This window comes from Lepidochelys kempii, chromosome 1, assembly GCF_965140265.1.
Source record: "Lepidochelys kempii isolate rLepKem1 chromosome 1, rLepKem1.hap2, whole genome shotgun sequence".
Lineage (NCBI taxonomy): Eukaryota > Metazoa > Chordata > Testudines > Cheloniidae > Lepidochelys > Lepidochelys kempii.
In genome coordinates, this window is record NC_133256.1 from 119071717 (window position 1) to 119094686 (window position 22970).

General features: G+C 47.5%; 1 protein-coding gene across 1 annotated transcript in view; it reads right to left on the minus strand.

The window, feature by feature from the left end:
* Positions 1-14013: 14013 nt before the first annotated feature.
* TMEM131 (transmembrane protein 131) overlaps positions 14014-22970 on the minus strand; it is a 202525-nt gene continuing 193568 nt past the window's right edge. Inside the window, exons 41-43 of the transcript XR_012159916.1 lie at positions 19781-20033; positions 18030-18165; positions 14014-14326 (exon numbers count right to left, since the gene is read on the minus strand). The gene's annotated coding sequence lies outside the window, so the exon portion shown is untranslated. The remainder of the gene's footprint in view (positions 14327-18029; positions 18166-19780; positions 20034-22970) is intronic.

Genomic DNA, 22970 nt, shown 5'->3' on the forward strand with positions numbered 1-22970 from the left:
CACAACCCTGCCAAACTCCCAGTTGCTTAGAGACATTCTCTCCCCACTGCCCCAAGTCCACCTGGCTATGGAAGCTCTGGTTTCTAGTTAAATCCTTCAGGAACAGTGTGACAGGAAAGCAAGGAACAAAGCCTTAGCAACAACCTACACTTTACTCTTAACAAAGCACGCTAGAGAGTTACAGATCTTTGGAAAAACAAAATACTGAATGCAGTCCCCCAAACGTGATCTCACTCTTTCTGTAACTCGTAGGTTTGGTCAGAGTCCTTAGGCTCAGCCTTCAAAGCCTGGCCTTTCTTGCATGTTGTGATGGTTTGGTCTTGCTGACCTTGCTTAGAGAAGTACTCCTCTTTTAAAGCAGGCTTTGTCCCCCTTTTGGCCACGTACTACTTCTGGGGAAGTTTTGGGTTTTAGCTGTCTCCCCGCCCCGCCCCCCAACAACTTCTATGTGGAGTCATTCAAAAGCAACAGTCCTTCTGATATTAAACCCATTGTTCTTTGAGTGCTTGCTCATGTCGATTCCATTCTAAGCTTGTGCACGTCCAGTTGCCTTAATGGTATCCGTAAGGTCAGCTGTAGCACCCTCTTGAGTGCTGCGCCCATGAGCCGGTGTATTAGGCGCCGCCAGCCCTGTGACCTCTCAGTTCCTTCTTACTGTGTGTAATGGTCGGTTAGAGTGCATTGTCTCACATTGCAAGAGCGTTAGCTGTTAAGTAATAACAGCTATTTTTACCTCTTTTGTGTATAGTTCTTAGGTACTTAGCCATTAGTTTAAGTGTTAGTTGTTAGTTTAGTAGCAGAGTCCCGGATTGGACTTTGCCCCGGAGCGGGGCATGCCTCATTTCCTGGGCTTCAAACCTTGTTAGTCATGCAACAGGCTGATGCCTATTAGTGACCCCCATGACAGCTGTTTGAAGTGCTTGAGGGAGTCCCAAATGAAGGACAAGTGCAGGATTTGTAAGAACTTTTGCCCTAGAACCCAGAAGGAACGGAATATCCGTTTGAGGGCCCTCCTCATCGAGGCTGAGCTTTGTCCAGTGTTGGAGCCCTCTCATTTGGACTCCACTCCTAGCACTTGAGCATTGGTGCGGAATGCACTACCGGCACCAGTCACAGTCCAGCATTGTTCCCCCTTGCCAATGCCCAAGAAGCAGCAGCAGAAGGGCTCCCTGGCACCACCTAAGGAAGGGAAGAGAGTCTTGGGCAAAGAACCTGTCAGGCCATGTGCCCACCCCAGAGCTCCAAGGGGGTCCTGCTGCGGTTGGACCCCCACGCCCAGCCAGGGATCCAACTCCCAGGAACAGCAGGGGACCCTGGCTCCTCCTAGGGCCTTCGTTGCCTGAAGCAGCCCAGGTGGCTAAAAATCTAGTGGGCCGGCCAACACTGCAGATGCGCCAAATGCCAGACTCGGCAAAGGCCCTACCGTCTAAGGACAAGCCAGTCATGGGACCGCCCAAAAGGCAGTGGAACACTATCGATCCCCGAACTGCAGGGTTAGGTCCCTATCACCACAGCCTAGGACCCTGGCCCTGCAACCCCATTCTCCGGGCAGAAGGCCCCAGTGCTGCACTCTCCTTCTGTAAGGCATGGAATACCAGTGTCGAGGCACCGGTCCCTGTACTCGCAGTACTGGTGAACCTCCCGCCAGAGATCACCATGGTGCAAGTCACTATCACCGAGACGATCTCCCAGGCATCAGTCTCCACCAGTGCAGGACTGCTCCGCATCGTGGCACTGGTCATCACCACCCCGGTACTGCTTGTCGGGCAGGCATCGATCCTTGCCCTCTACACGCCGGTGTCCGACAAGGGTCAGTTGGCAGACACAGGCTTCCACATCTCCGCCCTCATCGCTGGAAGGGGAATGGTCTGGTTCAGAGCAGGAGTTCAGGCCCTCGCCAAGAAAGGGTGAATCACCGCTGACCCGCGAGACTGGCACGGCATCCGTGGCGGCAGCATGGCAGCAAGGACAGTGGCCTATTCAATGGCCTTATTTGAATCCTTGGGGCATACCGATGATGCCAGTCCTGTACTCCCACCACTCCTCCCTCGCCACCTCGGACAAACCACCCAAGGCACTGCTGGCACCGGGGCAGAGCACAATGCGGAATCCGACGTGGGGGAAGCACAGCAGGCTCTAATGGCAATGGAGCCATCACTAAAAAGGAAAGGGGAACCTGCCCCTCCCCTTGTGATGCCATTGTCCTCTTCGCTGCCAGACAAAGTGGTGGTGGGCCCTCCCAGACTTAAGATCACAAAGTCGCTGTGGCAGACCCCCTCTTCTATTCCACCCACTTCTAAGAAGGCGGAAAAGAAGTATTAAGTCCTTGCAAAGGGATTTGAATACCTTTATACGCACCGTCCAGCTGGTTGTGTCTGCTGTTAATGAGAGGGCCAGGTAAGTGGCACGCTAAAGATGACGTATTTGGCAGAAATATTTATTCAACGGCCAGCCTGCAATTTCGGATGTCTAACCACCAGGCTTTGTTGGGCAGGTGCAATTTTAATCTGTGGGGCTCCCTTGGTAAATTCAAGGAGGTCCTCCCACAGGATCGAGCTCAGGAGTTCGTCACTTTAGTGGAGGGAAGGCACAGAGCTAGCCAAAGGTGCCCTCCAGATGGCCTGGGACATGACGGATTTGGTGGCCAGCGTTGTTGCCTCTGCGGTCGTAATGAGGCGCAGCTCTTGGTTGCAGTCTTGGTTATCCCAGGAGATGCAGTCCACTCTGCAGGACCTCCCATTTGAGGGAACTGGGCTCTTTTCCAAGCTCATGGATGCATGGCTGCACTATCTGAAAGACTCCTGTGCCACCTTCCACTCTCTGGGCCTTCATGCTCCTCAGCAGGCCAGGAAGTACTTCTGTCCTCCGCCTCCTCTGCCTAGGTCCTGCAGAACTTTCTGGCTGAGCACCTATAGAAAAAAGGGAAAGAGGCAAGGGTTTAAACAATGACACCCCTCATCTTCCCATTCATCTGCTCAGCCCAGCCCTTCCAGAAACCAGGAAAGCCAGAAACAGGCATTTTGAGGGTGAGCTCAAGGACGACACCCAGTCACATCCCAAGATCTACCTTCCTACTCTTTCCTCAACCACCCATGTCCCTTCCAGTTGGTCTGGTCACGACTGACCTCAGACCGTTGGGTGCTCAACGTAATATCCTCTGGCTATACCCTGCACTGTATGTAAGGGAGCAGTACGATTGCTCAGAGCTCCAGTATGAAACTTGAGAAAAGCCTGTTGAGAGTCTTTGGGTTAAGTTTAGAGGCGAGAGTAACAAGGATCACCAGACCAGGAGGATGAGGTAGATGAGGCTTTCTTCAAACAACTAACAAAAGTTTCCAGATCACAGGCCTTGATTCTCATGGGGAACTTCAATCATCCTGACATATGCTGGGAGAACAATACAGCAGTGCACAGTCAATCCAGGAAGTTTTTGGAGAACGTTGGGGACGACTTCCTGGTGCAGATACTGGAGGAACCAACTAGGGGTTGTGCTCCTCTTGACTTACTGTTCACAAACAGGGAAGAATTGGTAGAGGAAGTAGAAGTGGGTGGCAACGTGGGCAGCAGTGACCATGAGATGGTTGAGTTCAGGATCCTGACAAAAGGAAGAAAGGAGAGCAGCAGAATACGGACCCTAGACTTCAGAAAAGCAGACTTTGATTCCCTCAGGGAATTGATGGGCAGGATCCCCTGGGAGGCTAATATGAGGGGGAAAGGAGTCCAGGAGAGCAGATTGAGGTAAGTGATTATTCCCCTCTATTCTGCACTGGTGAGGCCATATCTGGAGTATTGTGTCCAGTTTTGGGACCCCCACTACAGAAAGGATGTGGAGAAACTGGAGAGAGTCCAGTAGAGCGCAACAAAAATTATTAGGGGGCTGGGCTGAGGAACATGATTTATGAGGAGAGGCTGAGGGAACTGGGCTTATTTAATCTGCAGAAAAGAAGAGTGAGGGGGATTTGATAGCAGCAACTGCCTAAAGGGGGGTTGCAAAGAGGATGGAGCTCAGCTGTTCTCAGTGGTGGCAGATGACAGAACAAGGAACAATGGTCTCAAGTTGCAGTGGGGGAAGTTTAGGTTGGATATTAGGAAAAACTATTTCACTAGGAGGATGGTGAAGCACTGGAATGGGTTACCTAGGGAGGTGGTGGAATCTTGGAGGTTTTTAAGCCCTGGTTTGACAAAGCCCTGGCTGGGACAGTTTAGTTGGCGTTTGTCCTGCTTTGAGCAGGGGGTTAGACTAGATAACTGTAATGGTCCCTTGCTCTCCTGTGGGGAGGGAGGCTAGCCACTCAGTCCAGTCCACAGGACCGTCAGGAGCCCACAATAGGGCTGGACGACCAATAGTCACCGTCAGGCTTTAGCATGGGTTTGGGTTGTTCAAGCTGCCAGCCCTTAAACAGAGTCTATACCAGGGGCCTGGGCTTGAGGAGTCTCAGGCAGCCAGCAACAAAACAGTCTATCAGGGCTGGCTTTAGCCTGGGCGGTGCTCAGGCAGCCAGCAAACAAACAGTCTATAAGGGAGCTGGTAAGGAAGGCGCTTTCTTCAAGGCTAGAGCTTCCCTGCACAGTGTAGGGAGTCAGCCACCCCAGGGTGCGGTGGCAGGGGGACGCGGGCCCACCCTGAGTCCCAGTCCAGGGCCCTGGTTGGGGCAGGATTGGCTCCCCCTGCATCGGCGGGGATCCAGCCGCAACACGCTGACTGAGCCACACCTGGTTTGGCAGCCGATTGCTCCATAGCTGCCCCTGGGCCACTTCCTGCTTCCCCAGGGGTTGGTACCTGTGGCCTCCAGGCCTCTTCCGGCTCCTCGGGGTACACGGTGGCAAGCACTCCGGGCCAGTCCTCATTGGCGTCTGGGATCTGGACCAGCCAGGCATAGGTTCCCCTCTGGGATGTGGCAGAGCGTCCTTCTCCGCAGGCTCTGCTCCAACTGTGCTGCAGGGCTGGCCTTTTATACTTCCAGCCACACCCCAGTACTTCAGGTGTGGGGGACAGGGCAATCTAGGCTCCGCCCTCCAAGGGAAGTGTAATGATCCCTCGCTCTCCTGTTCGGAGGGGGGCCACTCAGTCCCACTACAATGACCTCCTGAGGTCTCCCCCACCCTAATCTTCTATGATACAGTACCTGGCTTGGCCTCGCCAGCACTGGTTCGGCACACTGCTGGACCTCTCAGTGGCTGCTCTGTTACAGCTACCACTCCAGTTGGGAGTTGGAGGCGCAAGTGGTGTTCTCGTCCATCCTCCCCGTGGAAGGAAAAGGCCTAGGTAGGGAGCGTCGAATCGTGGAAGTCAACGAATGGCTACGCAGATGGTGTCGGAGAGAAGGCTTTGGTTTCTTTGACCATGGGATGGTGTTCCATGAAGGAGGAGTGCTGGGTAGAGACGGGCTCCATCTTACGAAGAGAGGGAAGAGCATCTTTGCCAGCAGGCTGGCTAACCTAGTGAGGAGGGCTTTAAACTAGGTTCACCGGGGGAAGGAGACCAAAGCCCTGAGGTAAGTGGGAAAGCGGGATACCGGGAGGAAGCACAGGCAGGAATGTCTGTGAGGGGAGGGCTCCTGCCTCATACTGGCAATGAGGGGCGATCAACAGGTTATCTCAAGTGCTTATATACAAATGCACAAAGCCTTGGAAACAAGCAGGGAGAACTGGAGGTCCTGGTGATGTCAAGGAACTATGACGTGATTGGAATAACAGAGACTTGGTGGGATAACTCATATGACTGGAGTACTGTCATGGATGGTTATAAACTGTTCAGGAAGGACAGGCAGGGCAGAAAAGGTGGGGGAGTAGCACTGTATGTAAGGGAGCAGTATGACTGCTCAGAGCTCCGGTACGAAACTGCAGAAAAACCTGAGTGTCTCTGGATTAAGTTTAGAAGTGTGTGCAACAAGAGTGATGTAGTGGTGGGAGTCTGCTATAGACCACCGGACCAGGGGGATGAGGTGGATGAGGCTTTCTTCCGGCAGCTCACGGAAGCTACTAGATCGCATGCCCTGATTCTCATGGGTGACTTTAATTTTCCTGATATCTGCTGGGAGAGCAATACAGCGGTGCATAGACAATCCAGGAAGTTTTTGGAAAGCGTAGGGGACAATTTCCTGGCGCAAGTGCTAGAGGAGCCAACTAGGGGGGGTGCTTTTCTTGACCTGCTGCTCACAAACCGGGTAGAATTAGTGGGGGAAGCAAAAGTGGATGGGAATCTGGGAGGCAGTGACCATGAGTTGGTTGAGTTCAGGATCCTGACGCAGGGAACAAAGGTAAGCAGCAGGATACGGACCCTGGACTTCAGGAAAGCAGACTTCGACTCCCTCAGGGAACGGATGGCCAGGATCCCCTGGGGGACTAACTTGAAGGGGAAAGGAGTCCAGGAGAGCTGGCTGTATTTCAAGGAATCCCTGTTGAGGTTACAGGGACAAACCATCCCGATGAGTCGAAAGAATAGTAAATATGGCAGGCGACCAACTTGGCTTAATGGTGAAATCCTAGCGGATCTTAAACATAAAAAAGAAGCTTACAAGAAGTGGAAGGTTGGACATATGACCAGGGAAGAGTATAAAAATATTGCTCGGGCATGTAGGAATGTTATCAGGAGGGCCAAATCGCACCTGGAGCTGCAGCTAGCCAGAGATGTCAAGAGTAACAAGAAGGGTTTCTTCAGGTATGTTGGCAACAAGAAGAAAGCCAAGGAATGTGTGGGCCCCTTACTGAATGAGGGAGGCAACCTAGTGACAGAGGATGTGGAAAAAGCTAATGTACTCAATGCTTTTTTTGCCTCTGTTTTCACTAACAAGGTCAGCTCCCAGACTGCTGCGCTGGGCATCACAAAATGCGGAAGAGATGGCCAGCCCTCTGTGGAGATAGAGGCGGTTAGGGACTATTTAGAAAAGCTGGACGTGCACAAGTCCATGGGGCCGGACGAGTTGCATCCGAGAGTGCTGAAGGAATTGGCGGCTGTGATTGCAGAGCCACTGGCCATTATCTTTGAAAACTCGTGGCGAACCGGGGAAGTCCCGGATGACTGGAAAAAGGCTAATGTAGTGCCAATCTTTAAAAAAGGGAAGAAGGAAGATCCTGGGAACTACAGGCCAGTCAGCCTCACCTCAGTCCCTGGAAAAATCATGGAGCAGGTCCTCAAAGAATCAATCCTGAAGCACTTGCATGAGAGGAAAGTGATCAGGAACAGCCAGCATGGATTCACCAAGGGAAGGTCATGCCTGACTAATCTAATCGCCTTTTATGATGAGATTACTGGTTCTGTGGATGAAGGGAAAGCAGTGGATGTATTGTTTCTTGACTTTAGCAAAGCTTTTGACACGGTCTCCCATAGTATTCTTGTCAGCAAGTTAAGGAAGTATGGGCTGGATGAATGCACTATAAGGTGGGTAGAAAGCTGGCTAAATTGTCGGGCTCAACGGGTAGTGATCAATGGCTCCATGTCTAGTTGGCAGCCGGTATCAAGTGGAGTGCCCCAGGGGTCGGTCCTGGGGCCGGTTTTATTCAATATCTTCATAAATGATCTGGAGGATGGTGTGGATTGCACTCTCAGCAAATTTGCGGATGATACTAAACTGGGAGGAGTGGTAGATACGCTGGAGGGGAGGGATAGGATACAGAAGGACCTAGACCAATTGGAAGATTGGGCCAAAAGGAATCTGATGAGGTTCAATAAGGATAAGTGCAGGGTCCTGCACTTAGGACGGAAGAACCCAATGCACAGCTACAGACTAGGGACCGAATGGCTAGGCAGCAGTTCTGCAGAAAAGGACCTAGGGGTGACAGTGGACGAGAAGCTGGATATGAGTCAGCAGTGTGCCCTTGTTGCCAAGAAGGCCAATGGCATTTTGGGATGTATAAGTAGGGGCATAGCGAGCAGATCAAGGGACGTGATCGTTCCCCTCTATTCGACATTGGTGAGGCCTCATCTGGAGTACTGTGTCCAGTTTTGGGCCCCACACTTCAAGAAGGATGTGGATAAATTGGAGAGAGTCCATTGAAGGGCAACAAAAATGATTAGGGGACTGGAACACATGAGTTATGAGGAGAGGCTGAGGGAGCTGGGATTGTTTAGCCTGCAGAAGAGAAGAATGAGGGGGGATTTGATAGCTGCTTTCAACTACCTGAAAGGGGGTTCCAAAGAGGATGGCTCTAGACTGTTCTCAATGGTAGCAGATGACAGAACGAGGAGTAATGGTCTCAAGTTGCAGTGGGGGAGGTTTAGATTGGATATTAGGAAAAACTTTTTCACTAAGAGGGTGGTGAAACACTGGAATGCGTTACCTAGGGAGGTGGTAGAATCTCCTTCCTTAGAGGTTTTTAAGGTCAGGCTTGACAAAGCCCTGGCTGGGATGATTTAACTGGGAATTGGTCCTGCTTTGAGCAGGGGGTTGGACTAGATGACCTTCTGGGGTCCCTTCCAACCCTGATATTCTATGATTCTATGATTCTATGATTCAGTCAGACCTGCTGTCCCAGAACCACGGCAGTCTTCTGCACCCGAACCTGGTGGCGCTGCACCTGAACGTGTGGCTGCTGCATGGTTAAGTGCCGGGGTCCAACAGGTCTGGTTGGGCAGCAGAAAGACGTCTACCAGAATGACCTACCTGGCCAAATGGAAGTGGTTCACATATTCAACCTTGGAAAAAGGCGTTCGGGCGGGCCTTACTGTAGTTGATCCTGGATACCTTTTGCATCTCAAGCTCCAAGGCCTGTCCCTTTCATCTGTTAAAGTCCACTTGGCTGCTATTTCAGCCTTCCATCCTCTGCTCCAGGGCAGGTTGGTTTTTGCTCAGAACATAACGGTCAGGTTCCTCAAAGGCCTTGAACGTCTCAACCCACACATCTGTTTGCAATTTGATATAGATGTCATCTCAATCTGTCATGTCACCTCCTCCAAGCAAGCATTAAAAAAACCTAGGAAACCTAATATACAAAAAAATTGTTGCAAAGCAGTTAAAAGTTCCTGTACACACACAATTTGCCTTTCATGGATCTACAAAAGTAAGGAAATGTGAAGTTAGGCTACCTAACAGTACTTACCATCTACCTCTACACCTGAAAACTTACCATTACCAGAACTACCATTCAACACAGACCATCTACCACAACCATAAGGATGCAGAGTTACGTTTACCCGACTTGCATCACCCCCTTTAAGCCACCTTTCTGCACATACCCCTTTATCAAACTACCCTCTCTCAAACATCCGCAGCTACTAGTTTTGTGTGGAGATGGGGGACTCTGGTAAAAGAATATGTACAGACGGGTGATGTGGGGGTGGGGTGGGGTGGGAGGACAGAACTAAGGTTGCCGCGCATGGTCTGTGCTGTATGGTCGTTACGGCAGCTGTGTGGTTTTGGGTAGAAGAGTAGAAGGCATGTATCGTTAGGTGGCTTAACACGTCATTTTCCTGTTCGGTGGGGTTTGCTTCACAACACTTCTTTTCTGTATTAATTGTATGGTTACCTGACTCTCGAACTCAGTAGGAGTCTGGTCTGCATAGGAATTGCAAGATCAAGTCCTATTTAGCTACACGTTTGTGTAAAGTATGCATCATGTTGAGACTTATTTTAAATTAGTGTACTGTTTGTGACAATGGTTGCAAAAATTGTAGAGAACATTCCTCATGGGGTTTTGTAACTGTAAATTCTACTCATCTCTTCTAAAGGTCCTTTTAAAGAATCTCTTTACCACACATTTGTGTGTGTCTGTGTTAAAATGACCTGGTAATTTCTTGGGATATTCTTTGTCTTCATTTATTTATAAAGTAATATTTTATCTGTAGTGATATAAGCTGCTTTCAGTAGGGTTGTGGTGGTAATTTTTTTGTTGGTACAAGAATCTCTGATTAGCCCTCCTAGATTTGGACCTTCAACAGTGAAGGAGAAACACGTTGAAAAATGAGTGACTAAAATCTGAATTCTGTTCACTGAAGATTTTCTGACCACTTGCTCGAAAAGCATTAGAGAATTGGAGATGCAGCAAATTTGACCTTTTTTTCCTCTCCACTTGAGTTTTGGGTGTGGTGTTTCCTCCATGAGCTTCAGAGAAGACTGAATAATCTCATGTAATTAGATGCAGATTTCAGTTATTGGGCATTCTGAGATCAAAAGATATTTTGTGATTGTGCCGGCTCAGAAAAGAACAATTAAATTCGATATAACAAAAAGCAACTAACCAGCCGAGTAGGTAAGGAATATATTTTTGATGCTTTGCTCAATAACAATCTCTATATTAAAAGATCATGCCTATCTTTTTTATGGCATAGAGGCAAAAGCACAAAACTAAAACTAGTCAGCCACGAAACACTCCAAGACAGAAACCCCAAAGCACTTCAGTAACTTATTTCCTAATACCAAATTTTTAGGTCCCTTCAGTTTTGGACACAGCAGCACATAAAGGAGGATTGTCAATACACTACATTCAAATATTCAGTTGATAATGACAAATTACTTTGGAGATCATTGCAGCTAATCCATTTGTGGATAGAAAATTGGCAACCTTGCTGAGTGACACATTGTAAACAATTTTATTCCAACTTTAAAAAAAAAACCCTGTGTCAAAAGTGTTCCTGAAATCACCCTTGCTTATCTTTCATAGCTAGCTAAATAATGGTTTACACTTAAATAGTGCATTGCATTTTCTAAGGTTTGTACATAATATACATTCACTAATCCTGGTAAGGTCTAAGATATTCAGGGCATTTTAATAATCCTAAAGAGGGTGAAGTGACAGGTGATTTACAGAGTCTCTGAAATTAGTGTAATATGGTTCAGTCATTTCACCAGCTGCATTTCAAAAGCATGTGGTTATTTTTTAAGTTTAAGATAACTACACAAAAATACTTTTACATAAAGTGATTTCAATTTAAAAATTTCTTTGGATATCAGCAGCTTTCTTGCAACTTGTTCATGACCAATACCTTTTAACTTTATTGAACTTTAATATGTTCACAGTAGTTTGTACTGTGAACATTTTAAATGCAAAAAAATTGTTAAAGCAGGACTTTAAGGTTGTGCACAGCCTTAACTCTGTATCATAACATATGTGCGCTGGGGGCAATCTAATTATGTGATCACATACTATTTCCTAAATATTCTTAATCCTTTACATAGCATTGGAAATGTACACACTGTGATTTACAGACCAATGACGATACAGTCCCTGCCTTCCAAAGAGTTTACAATCAAAGATAGATATCATGGGACAACAGCTCAGGTAAGGGTTGTGTGATAGATTGACTAATTAAAAGGATTGGAGGGATTGCATGAAGAGCTAGGTTTACAGATGCCACAAGAGGACAGAAGAGGCATCTGGTGGCATTCCAGTATGGATTAATTAGAGGGAATTGGAAGCGAAAGCACAAATTTGGAAGTGGGAGGAGATGGAAAAAATATGTCAAAAGAATCGAGAGAAGTCTAGGCAGGAGAGAGTTAGGGGAAATGAGAGTAAAGAGGTAGTATGTTAGCACCTATAGGGTCTTGTGAGTATTACTAGCTCAAAGTTGATGTGATTTGAAACAGGAAGCCAAAGAGGAAGTTAAGGAGTGAGGTAATGTGGTGGAGCAGGGATGGGGAACCTACAGAATTTTCAATGGGCTTGAGTGGTGAGAGGTGGGGAGGCCAGATATGAGGTTACAGTAATCAAGGCTAAAGATGGGGTGGGGGAGAATATAGTAGTGATGACTTTAAGGAAAGAGTGGATTTTTGGAGATTAAAAAGGAGGAAGCTACAGGTCTTAGAGATTTGACATAATGGTTGATGAGAGCAGTCAAATGTGACAAGTTGTGAACCTGGATAATGAAGCTATTAATAGAGACAGAGATGGCAGGGGTAAAAGATTAAGAGGAAAAATAAGATCAGTTTTTGAGAGAGAGTTTGAGATAGTGGCTAGATATTCAAGAGGAGTTGTCAGTGAGACAGCTTGAAACCTGAGACTGGACAGAGAATAGGACAGGGCTATTAATAAGGTGTAGATATTAAATCCAGTTTTATTTCCCCCTAGTATTTACTTGACCTACTGTCATGTGAATACAAACTGCCTTGATGACACTAAGATTTTACCACGCGTTACCTAGCAAGTGGTGGTAACTCTTTTTTTCCCTAGTGTGAAGACAGACAGACAGACACACACACACACGAGTATGTGCCAAAGAAGATTAAGGGAGGGTTCTTTGAGTAGTGTCCCTATGGGTGCTCCACTTTAGGTGTGTCTGCGTCCCTGCACCTAGGATTGGAGATTTTCGGTAGCAGTGCCCGTTCAGGTCACACATGTGCTCTCCCTGTCTCCCTCTGTGTTCTGCAGCTATATAGTGCTGTGCAGCCAAACCACCCTCCGTTCCTTCTCAACTGCCCTTGGCCTGAGACGGAGCCCTCTGCAGAGCCTGTTTGTAGTATCTCTAATGTTGTTGTTATAGTGTAGTGTAGTGTTAGAGCTATACCCTCTCCCCTCTCATTTTATTTCTTTATTATTTAAAAAAAATATTTTCACTAAAGATTTGTTAATTATCCTTAGAGTAGTATAGTTGTTCTCCTCATACTCCTTCCTATTAGGGAAAGACAACTAAAAAAGAGGGGCATGCCAGGCTCCCCCGGGTGCAAACAGGGTTCCCCAGGAGGCTATTCCTGTCAGCGATGGACACTCATGGTGCATCCACTGTCTAGGAGAGGCACACATGCTTTAGAAAGGGTATGCATTGCCTCAAGCTCAAGGCACGCACCAAAAAAGCCAGGGAGCTCAAGTTAAAACTTATTATGATGGAGAGTTCACTTCGGCTGGCTTCTGACCCTGGCTTGGAGACCCACTTTGGGCAGCAATCCCCACCGACCCAGATGACAGCTTCAGAGGAACATTCCCTGCTAACTTTGCAGAGAAAGTCGCGGCATTCCTCGCAAATGGCTGCCAAGAAGCAGGCACCAAGTTTCCTACCAGGGAACCAGTTAAAAAGAAAAGATCCCCGGCATGCTCAATGACATCAGTACCGACAGGAGCACAGTTGAGTACCTTTGAAGCAGTGGGATCCTCCGGTACCACTGATGTTGATAAAGCCAAGGAGGGCGGGCTTGGAAAGGAGTGGCAGAAATAGGCCTACCTCCTCCATGACAATACCAACAGAGCTGCTCAGACATGTTGCACTGATTAGATCAACACTGCAGCAGATTATGGCACCACCTACCAATCACTCAACAGAACGCAGAGTCCCCTCGGCACTGTCACCCGCTCCAACTGTAGCGGTACTGCCCCCAATATCTTCATTGGTACCGATGCCTATCCCGATACCGCAAGAATTTCATTTCCAGAATGACTTGCTCGTATCGAAGACACTGGAATCTCAGCTTCTCAGTACTGATATTGCCCTGGTATGGATCACACCCATAGTGCACTCGGTACCAACTCAATGCTACCAATCAGGTCAGTGCCCCTCCTCCTCCAGTGACATTTACTTCACATCAACATACCACTCCCCACCTCATCAGGCAGTTACCAGATCAGATCCATTCGTGCAAACAAGATACCAGAATTTCCTCATCCCCTCCGGGCGAGGCTGCCATGTCTCCTCCACTGACAACAGCCGATAATTTTAAACAATTTCAGAAACTTCAAGAGAATTGCTGACTCACTACAAATACCACTCAGAGAAGTTAGAGAGTGTCAACATAAATTGCTGGATATACTAGAAACATACATCAACTTTATCTAAAATTGCACTCCCATAAATGGACCCAGCTAAGGCCATCTGGCAGACACCTGCCACAAAAACACCCACAAGTAAAAGAGTAGACAAAAAGTACCATGTCCCCTCTAAGGACATGGATTTCTTATTCTTGCACCCTTCCCCGAATTGTTTGATGGTTGAAGCTGTGAATGAGCAGGGCAGACAATACCATACTAAAACTACCCCAAATGATAAAGATTGGAAGCGTTTAGGCCTATTTGGATTCAAAGCCTACTCATCACTGACGCTAGAATTGCCAATTATGAAGCCCTGATGTCCAAATATAATCATACCAACTATTCAAAGCGGAATGAATTTATTGATTACATTCCTGATGACAAAAAAGAACAATTCCAGGCAATTATCTCTGAGGTTCACCTTCTGGCTAGGACAACTTTACAAGCTTCCTCGGATGCAGCTGATATAGCTGCATGATCCATTTCTACAGCTGTAGTAATGTGAAGGGTGTCATGGCTTCACCTCTCAGGGTTCCAAAAGAGGTACAGGATATTCCCTTTGAAGAATCCAAATTGTTTGCGGACAAGACGGATGAATCCCTCTGTTCCTTAAGAGATTCTAGGGCAATTCTTCGGTCTTTAAGTATCTACACACCTGTGTAAAAGAGAGAGCCAGGTAAATACCATTCTGCACAGTGATCGAGGCTTACTCCATACGTTCCTCCTCAGGGAAAATATGGCCCTCAAAGGAGGAGAGGGGCAAGAAAACGTAGGCCACCTCCATCTCAATCATCAACATCTCAACCATCCACTTCAAAGCAACAATTTTGAGAATTTGATCGAGGCCATGAGATGCCTCCCCCAGACCCAGGTGGTGCAACCACTAGAAAGTGTCCATCAGTTTGGCGACTGCCTGACCCTGTTCTACCCAATGTGGCAGAGTATCACCTCGGCCAAGTGGATGTTAGAAATTATCAAACAATGGATACTCAATTCAGTTTATATCCTTCCCTCCTACCTACCCTGCCTTCCCATCCTTCTTCAATGACCTTTCTCATGAACACCTTTTACGAGAGGAAATAAACCACCTTCTACACTTGGGTGCTGTAAAACCAGTTCCGATCCAGCACAGAGGGAGGGGGTTTTATTCTAACAATTACCTAACTCAGAAAAAGAACAATGGTTGGATATCCACCTTAAGCTTAAGAAAATTCAACAAATTCATGAAAGTACAACAATTCAGGATAGTCACGTTAGCAACAATAATCCCAGCACTGGACCAGGGAGAGTGGTTTTCGGTCATAGAATCATAGAATATCAGGGTTGGAAGGGACCTCAGGAGGTCATCTAGTCCAACTCCCTGCTCAAAGCAGGACCAATCCCCAATTTTTGCCCCAGGATCCCTAAATGGCCCCCTCAAGGATTGAACTCACAACCCTGGGTTTAGCAGGCCAATGCTCAAACCACTGAGCTATCCCTCCCCCTCCAAGACGCATACTTTCATATTACCATCCGTCCATCCCACAGGAGATTCCTCAGATTTGCTCTGGGGCAGGACCACTACCAGTACAAAGTTTGGTGGTTGAAGCTGTGAATGAACAGGGCAGACAATACCATACTAAAACTACCCCAAATGATAAAGATTGGAACCCCAGAGTGTTCTCCAAGGTCCTTGAGGTGGTGGCTGCGCACCTGTGAAAACAAGGAATTATGATATTCCCATACTTTGATAATTGCCTACTCAAAGCCCCCTCTTGAGATGGCACATTAGTACCTATACAAAACACCGTGGACATAGATGACTCATGCCCCCTGATGCTGGGGGGCACAATCTAAAGGGGAGAGCACATGACTGACCCACATGTCTGATGAGGTTCAACAAGGACAAGTGCAGAGTCCTGCACTTAGGATGGAAGAATCCAATGCACCGCTACAGACTAGGGACTGAATGGCTAGGCAGCAGTTCTGCAGAAACGGACCTAGGGGTTACAGTGGATGAGAAGCTGGATATGAGTCAACAGTGTGCCCTTGTTGCCAAGAAGGCCAATGGCATTTTGGGATGTATAAGTAGGGGCATTGCCAGCAGCTCAAGGGACGTGATCATTCCCCTCTATTGGACACTGGTGAGGCCTCATCTGGAGTACTGTGTCCAGTTTTGTGCCCCACACTACAGGAAGAATGTGGAAAAATTGGAAAGAGTCCAGCGGAGGGCAACAAAAATGATTAGGGGACTGGAACACATGAGTTATGAGGAGATGCTGAGGGAACAGGGGATGTTTAGTCTACGGAAGAGAAGAAAGAGGGGGGATTTGATAGCTGCTTTCAACTACCTGAAAGGGGGTTCCAAAGAGGATGGCTCTAGACTGTTCTCAGTGGTAGCAGATGACAGAACAAGGAGTAATGGTCTCAAGTTGCAGTGGGGGAGATTTAGGTTGGATATTAGGAAAAACTTTTTCACTAGGAGGGTGGTGAAACACTGGAATGCGTTACCTAGGGAGGTGGTAGAATGTCCTTCCTTAGAAGTTTTTAAGGTCAGGCTTGACAAAGCCCTGGCTGGGATGATTTAATTGGGGATTGGTCCTGCTTTGAGCAGGGGGTTGGACTAGATGACCTCCTGAGGTCCCTTCCAACCCTGAGATTCTATGGTTCTATGATTCCTCTGCCCAGTGATCCACCTGCCCTGTGTCCAGCCTGGGGCCACCGCAGTCTCGCCGCCCACCAGAGTTACCTGCGGGAGGGGGTGCTCTCTTTCTCCCGATGCACCTCCCCCTGGCACATTTGGCCCCTGTCCCTGGCAGCCGGGCCTGGGCAGGGAGTGGGATGGGGCCACTCTGGGTCACTGGTCTGTGTGGCGGCTGCCTGAGAGAGAGCCTGTTTGGGGAGGAGGCAGCGTCAGGTTCTCCCTCCCACCAGGGCCTGGCTGCTGGGGACAGGCCGAGCAAGACTTGACAGGAGCTGGGGGAGGACTCAAGCTCGCTCGGCCCTTGTCCCCAGCAGCCAGGCCTGGGCGGTGGCATGGCCTGCTGCTGTTGCCTCACCAGCTGGGCTCTTGCAGGCAGCCGCCATGCTGCCCAGAGCAGTGACCCAGAGCAGCCGGCATGAGAAGTGGCTGCTCCCTCCCCTTCAGCTCCCTGCTTGGGCCAGGCTGCTAGGGATAGGGGCTGAGTGTGCCGTGAGAGGGAAGGGGTGGGCAGGTGCAGCGGGAGAAGGCGAGAGCCCCTCTCCCCCCATCCCCTCGGCAGGCCAAGCAAAAATAGGGGGGGGTTTGACCCCACATCCCCCCCCGCCCACGTCATCTATGACTGTGGACCTTGTCTTACGACTAGACCTACAAATAAACACCCAGAAATCAACATTGACACCTGTACAACACCTAGAATTCACTGCGGACTACCTCAATGCAGAGGAGGCCAAAGCCTCCTTAGCAACACACAGATTTACCACCCTAATCAATTTGATGTCCACAGACATCAGCCAGAACATGCTTACAACTACTAGGACATATGGCAGCGACCATCTTTGTTATAAGACATGCCAGAGTATATATGCGTTGCCTTCGGGGTGGCTCAGGACAATATACGTTCTGCACAGACACAACTTGAACAAGTCTCTCTCTGTGTCAGTCACAATCAAAAGCTCACTAGACTGGTAGACAAAGCTCCACAATGTGTATGGTGGAGTTCCTTTCACACAACCACCACCATCACTAATACTGACAATGGATGCATCTCTGCTGGGTTGGGGAACACACTTGCAGGACTACATAGTACAGGCCAAGTGGTCCCCTTCAGAGTCGATGTTACACATCAATCTACTGGAGCTGGGAGCAGTCCGGAATGCATGTTCACACTTTACTACTAATCAGAAACAATAACTTAATGACAGATAACATCACTTGTGTGATTTACATAAACTAACAAGGGGGAGTAAGGTCACCACCCTGTGTGCCGAAGCTCTGAATGATAGATTTGGTGCATTCACCACAGGGTCAACATCTCAGCTACTTGCCTACCAGGATGTCAAAACACCGCAGCAGATGAACTAAGCAGGAAATTCTCACGGGAACATAAATGGGAAATAGACACTATGATCCTACACAAAATATTCAGATGTTGGGGATCCCAAGCATAGATCTTTTTGCCATGATTGGGAACAGCAAGTGCCCACAATTCTGCTCAAGAGCAGGACTGGGTCATTAATTGCTGGGGGATGCCTTCTTTATCAAATGAGATGCATATCTGCTATATGCCTTTCTGCCAATCCTATTAATACACAAAGTAATGCCCAAAATAAAAGAAGAAAAAGCCAGCGTCATCTTGATAACCCCAACATGACCCAGACAAACATAGTTCCATTACCTCTTATGGCTGGTGGTATGCCCACCGGTCATTCTTCACCCAGTTCCACATCTCCTGTCTCAGATGCAGGCCAAATGCACCATCCGAACCTTAATATTCTCCATGTGAAAGCATGGGTCCAGAGTATCAAAGTGACCTGTTCTCAAGATGTAAAGGAGATGCTATTAAATAGCAGAAGATCAACTACGCAATGTATTTACTTGCACAAATGGAAGTGATTCCAGACCTGGTGTGACAATAGACATGCCACAGCTGCAACCTCTCCCTTGCCCCTGGTACTGGGCTACATCCTAGAGCTAAAAAAGTCAGGACAGTCCTGAAGTTCAATTAGAGTACATCTCACGTCCCTTATGGCCTTCCACCACAAGATTGATAAGCGCTCAGTATTCACCCATCCTATAACAAAAAGATTTCCTTAGAGGTATTCGAAACCTCTACTCCGAAGTATAAGATCCCACTCCACCTTTGGACCTTAACCTAGTGCTACGATGCCTCACTGGTCCCCTGTCAGAGCCCACAGCGACTTGCTTACTCATACATCTATCTATGAAGACTCCCTTTCATGCTTGAAGAGTGGGGGAAATAGGTGCTCTCAGGGCATACCCCTCTTCACAATTTTCTTCAAAGATAAAGTCCTATTAAGACCACATCCAAAGTTCCTACCTAAAATACTTAAGTCATTCCACGTGAATCAGCCTATTCGTCTGTCATTATTCTTCCCTAGACTGCCTGGGAATAAAAGGGAGGCCATGTTCCACACACTAGACATTAGAAGGGTGTTAGCCTTCTATCGCAAAAGAACCAAACCCAAAGTTACCAAGATTATTCCTTTCTATTATAGAGAGATCGAAGGGATCAGCCATACAAAACAATGACTTTTGAAATGTGGATTTCTGGTTGTATTAACCTTTGCTATCATCAGAATAATTTGCACACCCGCCCCCTCCCCATCGGACTTGAACATGCTCAACATGATTGCTTTACACCTCTATAACTTTCCTGAACAATGCACCAATCACAGACATTTGTAAAGCAGTGACTTGGGCTCTGCTCACACATTCATGGAGCACTACACCATTGTGCGGGACTCATCATCCGATGCTTCATTAGGATTGACTGTTTTAACATCACTAACTAATCCAACTCCGCAGCCCCATCCTTCCAATGAGAGGCACTGCTCTACAGTCACCAAAAGTGGAGCACCCATAGGGACACTACTTGAAGAAGAAGGGACGATTATTCACCCTGTGCAGTAACAGGTTCTTTGAGATGTCTCTCTCTCTGGGTGCTTCACTAGCCACCCTCCTCCCAACTACTTCAGAGTTTCAGACATAAACTCTACGGTAGAGAAGGAACTGAGGGCAGTTTGGCCACACAGTGCTAGATAGCTGCTGAACACAGCATGAGACAGGGAGAGTGCATTTGTGGGCCAAATGAGCACTGCTACCAAAAATCTCCGATCCTAGGCGCAGGGATGCAGACACATCTAAAGAGGAGCACTCATAAGGACACACATCTCAAAGAACCTGTTACAGCACAGATGAGTAACCTTCTCTTCCCTCCAATGCCTATGTGTCCTTTAAAGCACTAGGGTATGAGAGCTACAGGATATCATGGAGGAGAGAGGGAGCAAAGAAAACAGGCATGGAAGATGTAGTTTTCTAAAGGAGCCAGTGCTCCTGCATCTGACCCCCAGTCTATCTGGAGAGAGACCATTGCTTCTAGGCTGATATAATAAAATTATACTCTACCATGTATTTCCCTGGTGCATCTAACTCTAGATCATAATGGCATCTGTATCTGATGGAGCTCGCAGATACCTTGTTGGTGATGGTGGTGAAACACCCCAGACTTGTCGTCCTAGGATATTTTAATATGCATATTGACAAGTCCACAGATGCAAAAGCCCAAAAATTTGTCTCCTCACTTGTCTCCTTAAAACTTGTACAGGGCATCTCTAGTCCAACCTACAAAGCCAATCACGCCATGTACCTGGTTTTCAGCCTAGATATAAAAAAATAAAAAATGAAGAGACAGACCATTAAGGTTAGTAAGCTTTTTTTCATTTATTTGTGATTTAATATGTAACTTAATTTTCTTGGCAGAAAAGAGAGGGAGCAAAAGGAGGTGAGTTCTCTCTGTGCCCTGGAGATAGTCACCCTTCAGGCTGAATGTTGTTTTTTGGGAGGATGGGGGAGAAAAATGGCTGAATTCCTTTTTCTGTAATGTTAATCTATGAATGAATGATGTTAGATCCACTTCTGTTTAGCTGTGTTTGTCTAGTTCTTTGTTCTTAATGCTGTTTGTGGAGCTAATGTCCCACATCTCACTATCTTACCAAAGTACACTGAAAAGTTTCCACATGTTTGGGCATGATTATGCCACTTCCTAATTTCAGATTCTGGGACTCCTTTCAGTTATTTAACACTGCCTTCCGCCCCTGTGATCACTAATCCTGTATGCATGATCCCTTCTCCAAAGTTATTCTTATAGCTTGGAACTCTTTCTCATTGTTCTCTAGAGCTACTTGGTCTTTTTTTTCTATATGCTTAATTTTTTCCCTCTTTTTCTGGAAGGGAAGTTCATCCACCTCTCTTCTTCAAACACATCAACTTATGATCATACAGTGAACTACATAAACCCAAGAGAATGATTGTAGGGGTTATGCAGTTCACTGTGCAGATATATGCAGGCACTTATCTTGTTTGTGTGTGTGCATGTGTGTGTATATATACACACACACACACATAAAAGAAAATTCATGACCATCCATGAACTGTAGTTGTCCAATGTGCTATGACCAGAATATGATATTGAGTCTTACTATAATAATATTTAGCTCATGTATAGTGCTGCTCATCCATAGATCTCAAAATGCTTTATAAGGGACAAAGACTTTCAAAGTCATAACTTCTTGGCTTCCTTCCCAATCAACTCATAGGGCTTTGTGTGCAGAAGGGTCAGCCACCTTTATAACACCACCACCACTTTTAGTGATTTCAGGGGAGGGTTCTTTGGAAGGTCCAGGGTCTGTGTTTGTAGGAATGGGGCATAAGGAGATACAGAGGCCATAAATGGGCAGCCAGAGAGTTAATTCTGTGCTCAAGTATTGTGCAATACGAAACTGTAGAAAAACCTGAGTGTCTCTGGATTAAGTTTAGAAGTGTGTGCAACAAGAGTGATGTAGTGGTGGGAGTCTGGACCAGGGGGATGAGGTAGATGAGGCTTTCTTCCGGCAGCTCACGGAAGCTACTAGATCGCATGCCCTGATTCTCATGGGTGACTTTAATTTTCCTGATACCTGCTGGGAGAGCAATACAGCGGTGCATAGACAATCCAGGAAGTTTTTGGAAAGCGTAGGGGACAATTTCCTGGCGCAAGTGCTAGAGGAGCCAACTAGGGGGGGCGCTTTTCTTGACCTGCTGCTCACAAACCGGGTAGAATTAGTGGGGGAAGCAAAAGTGGATGGGAATCTGGGAGGCAGTGACCATGAGTTGGTTGAGTTCAGGATCCTGACGCAGGGAAGAAAGGTAAGCAGCAGGATACGGACCCTGGACTTCAGGAAAGCAGACTTCGACTCCCTCAGGGAACGGATGGCCAGGATCCCCTGGGGGACTAATTTGAAGGGGAAAGGAGTCCAGGAGAGCTGGCTGTATTTCAAGGAATCCTTGTTGAGGTTACAGGGACAAATCATCCCAATGAGTCGAAAGAGTAGTAAATATGGCAGGCGACCAGCTTGGCTTAATGGTGAAATCCTAGCGGATCTTAAACATAAAAAAGAAGCTTACAAGAAGTGGAAGGTTGGACATATGACCAGGGAAGAGTATAAAAATATTGCTCGGGCATGTAGGAATGTTATCAGGAGGGCCAAATCGCACCTGGAGCTGCAGCTAGCGAGAGATGTCAAGAGTAACAAGAAGGGTTTTTTCAGGTATGTTGGCAACAAGAAGAAAGCCAAGGAAAGTGTGGGCCCCTTACTGAATGAGGGAGGCAACCTAGTGACAGAGGATGTGGAAAAAGCTAATGTACTCAATGCTTTTTTTGCCTCTGTTTTCACTAACAAGGTCAGCTCCCAGACTGCTGCGCTGGGCATCACAAAATGGGGAAGAGATGGCCAGCCCTCTGTGGAGATAGAGGTGGTTAGGGACTATTTAGAAAAGCTGGACGTGCACAAGTCCATGGGGCCGGACGAGTTGCATCCAAGAGTGCTGAAGGAATTGGCGGCTGTGATTGCAGAGCCATTGGCCATTATCTTTGAAAACTTGTGGCGAACGGGGGAAGTCCCGGATGACTGGAAAAAGGCTAATGTAGTGCCAATCTTTAAAAAAGGGAAGAAGGAGGATCCAGGGAACTACAGGCCAGTCAGCCTCACCTCAGTCCCTGGAAAAATCATGGAGCAGGTCCTCAAAGAATCAATCCTGAAGCACTTGCATGAGAGGAAAGTGATCAGGAACAGCCAGCATGGATTCACCAAGGGAAGGTCATGCCTGACTAATCTAATCGCCTTTTATGATGAGATTACTGGTTCTGTGGATGAAGGGAAAGCAGTGGATGTATTGTTTCTTGACTTTAGCAAAGCTTTTGACACGGTCTCCCACAGTATTCTTGTCAGCAAGTTAAGGAAGTATGGGCTGGATGAATGCACTATAAGGTGGGTAGAAAGCTGGCTAGATTGTCGGGCTCAACGGGTAGTGATCAATGGCTCCATGTCTAGTTGGCAGCCGGTATCAAGTGGAGTGCCCCAAGGGTCGGTCCTGGGGCCGGTTTTGTTCAATATCTTCATAAATGATCTGGAGGATGGTGTGGATTGCACTCTCAGCAAATTTGCGGATGATACTAAACTCGGAGGAGTGGTAGATACGCTGGAGGGGAGGGATAGGATACAGAGGGACCTAGACAAATTGGAGGATTGGACCAAAAGAAATCTGTTGAGGTTCAATA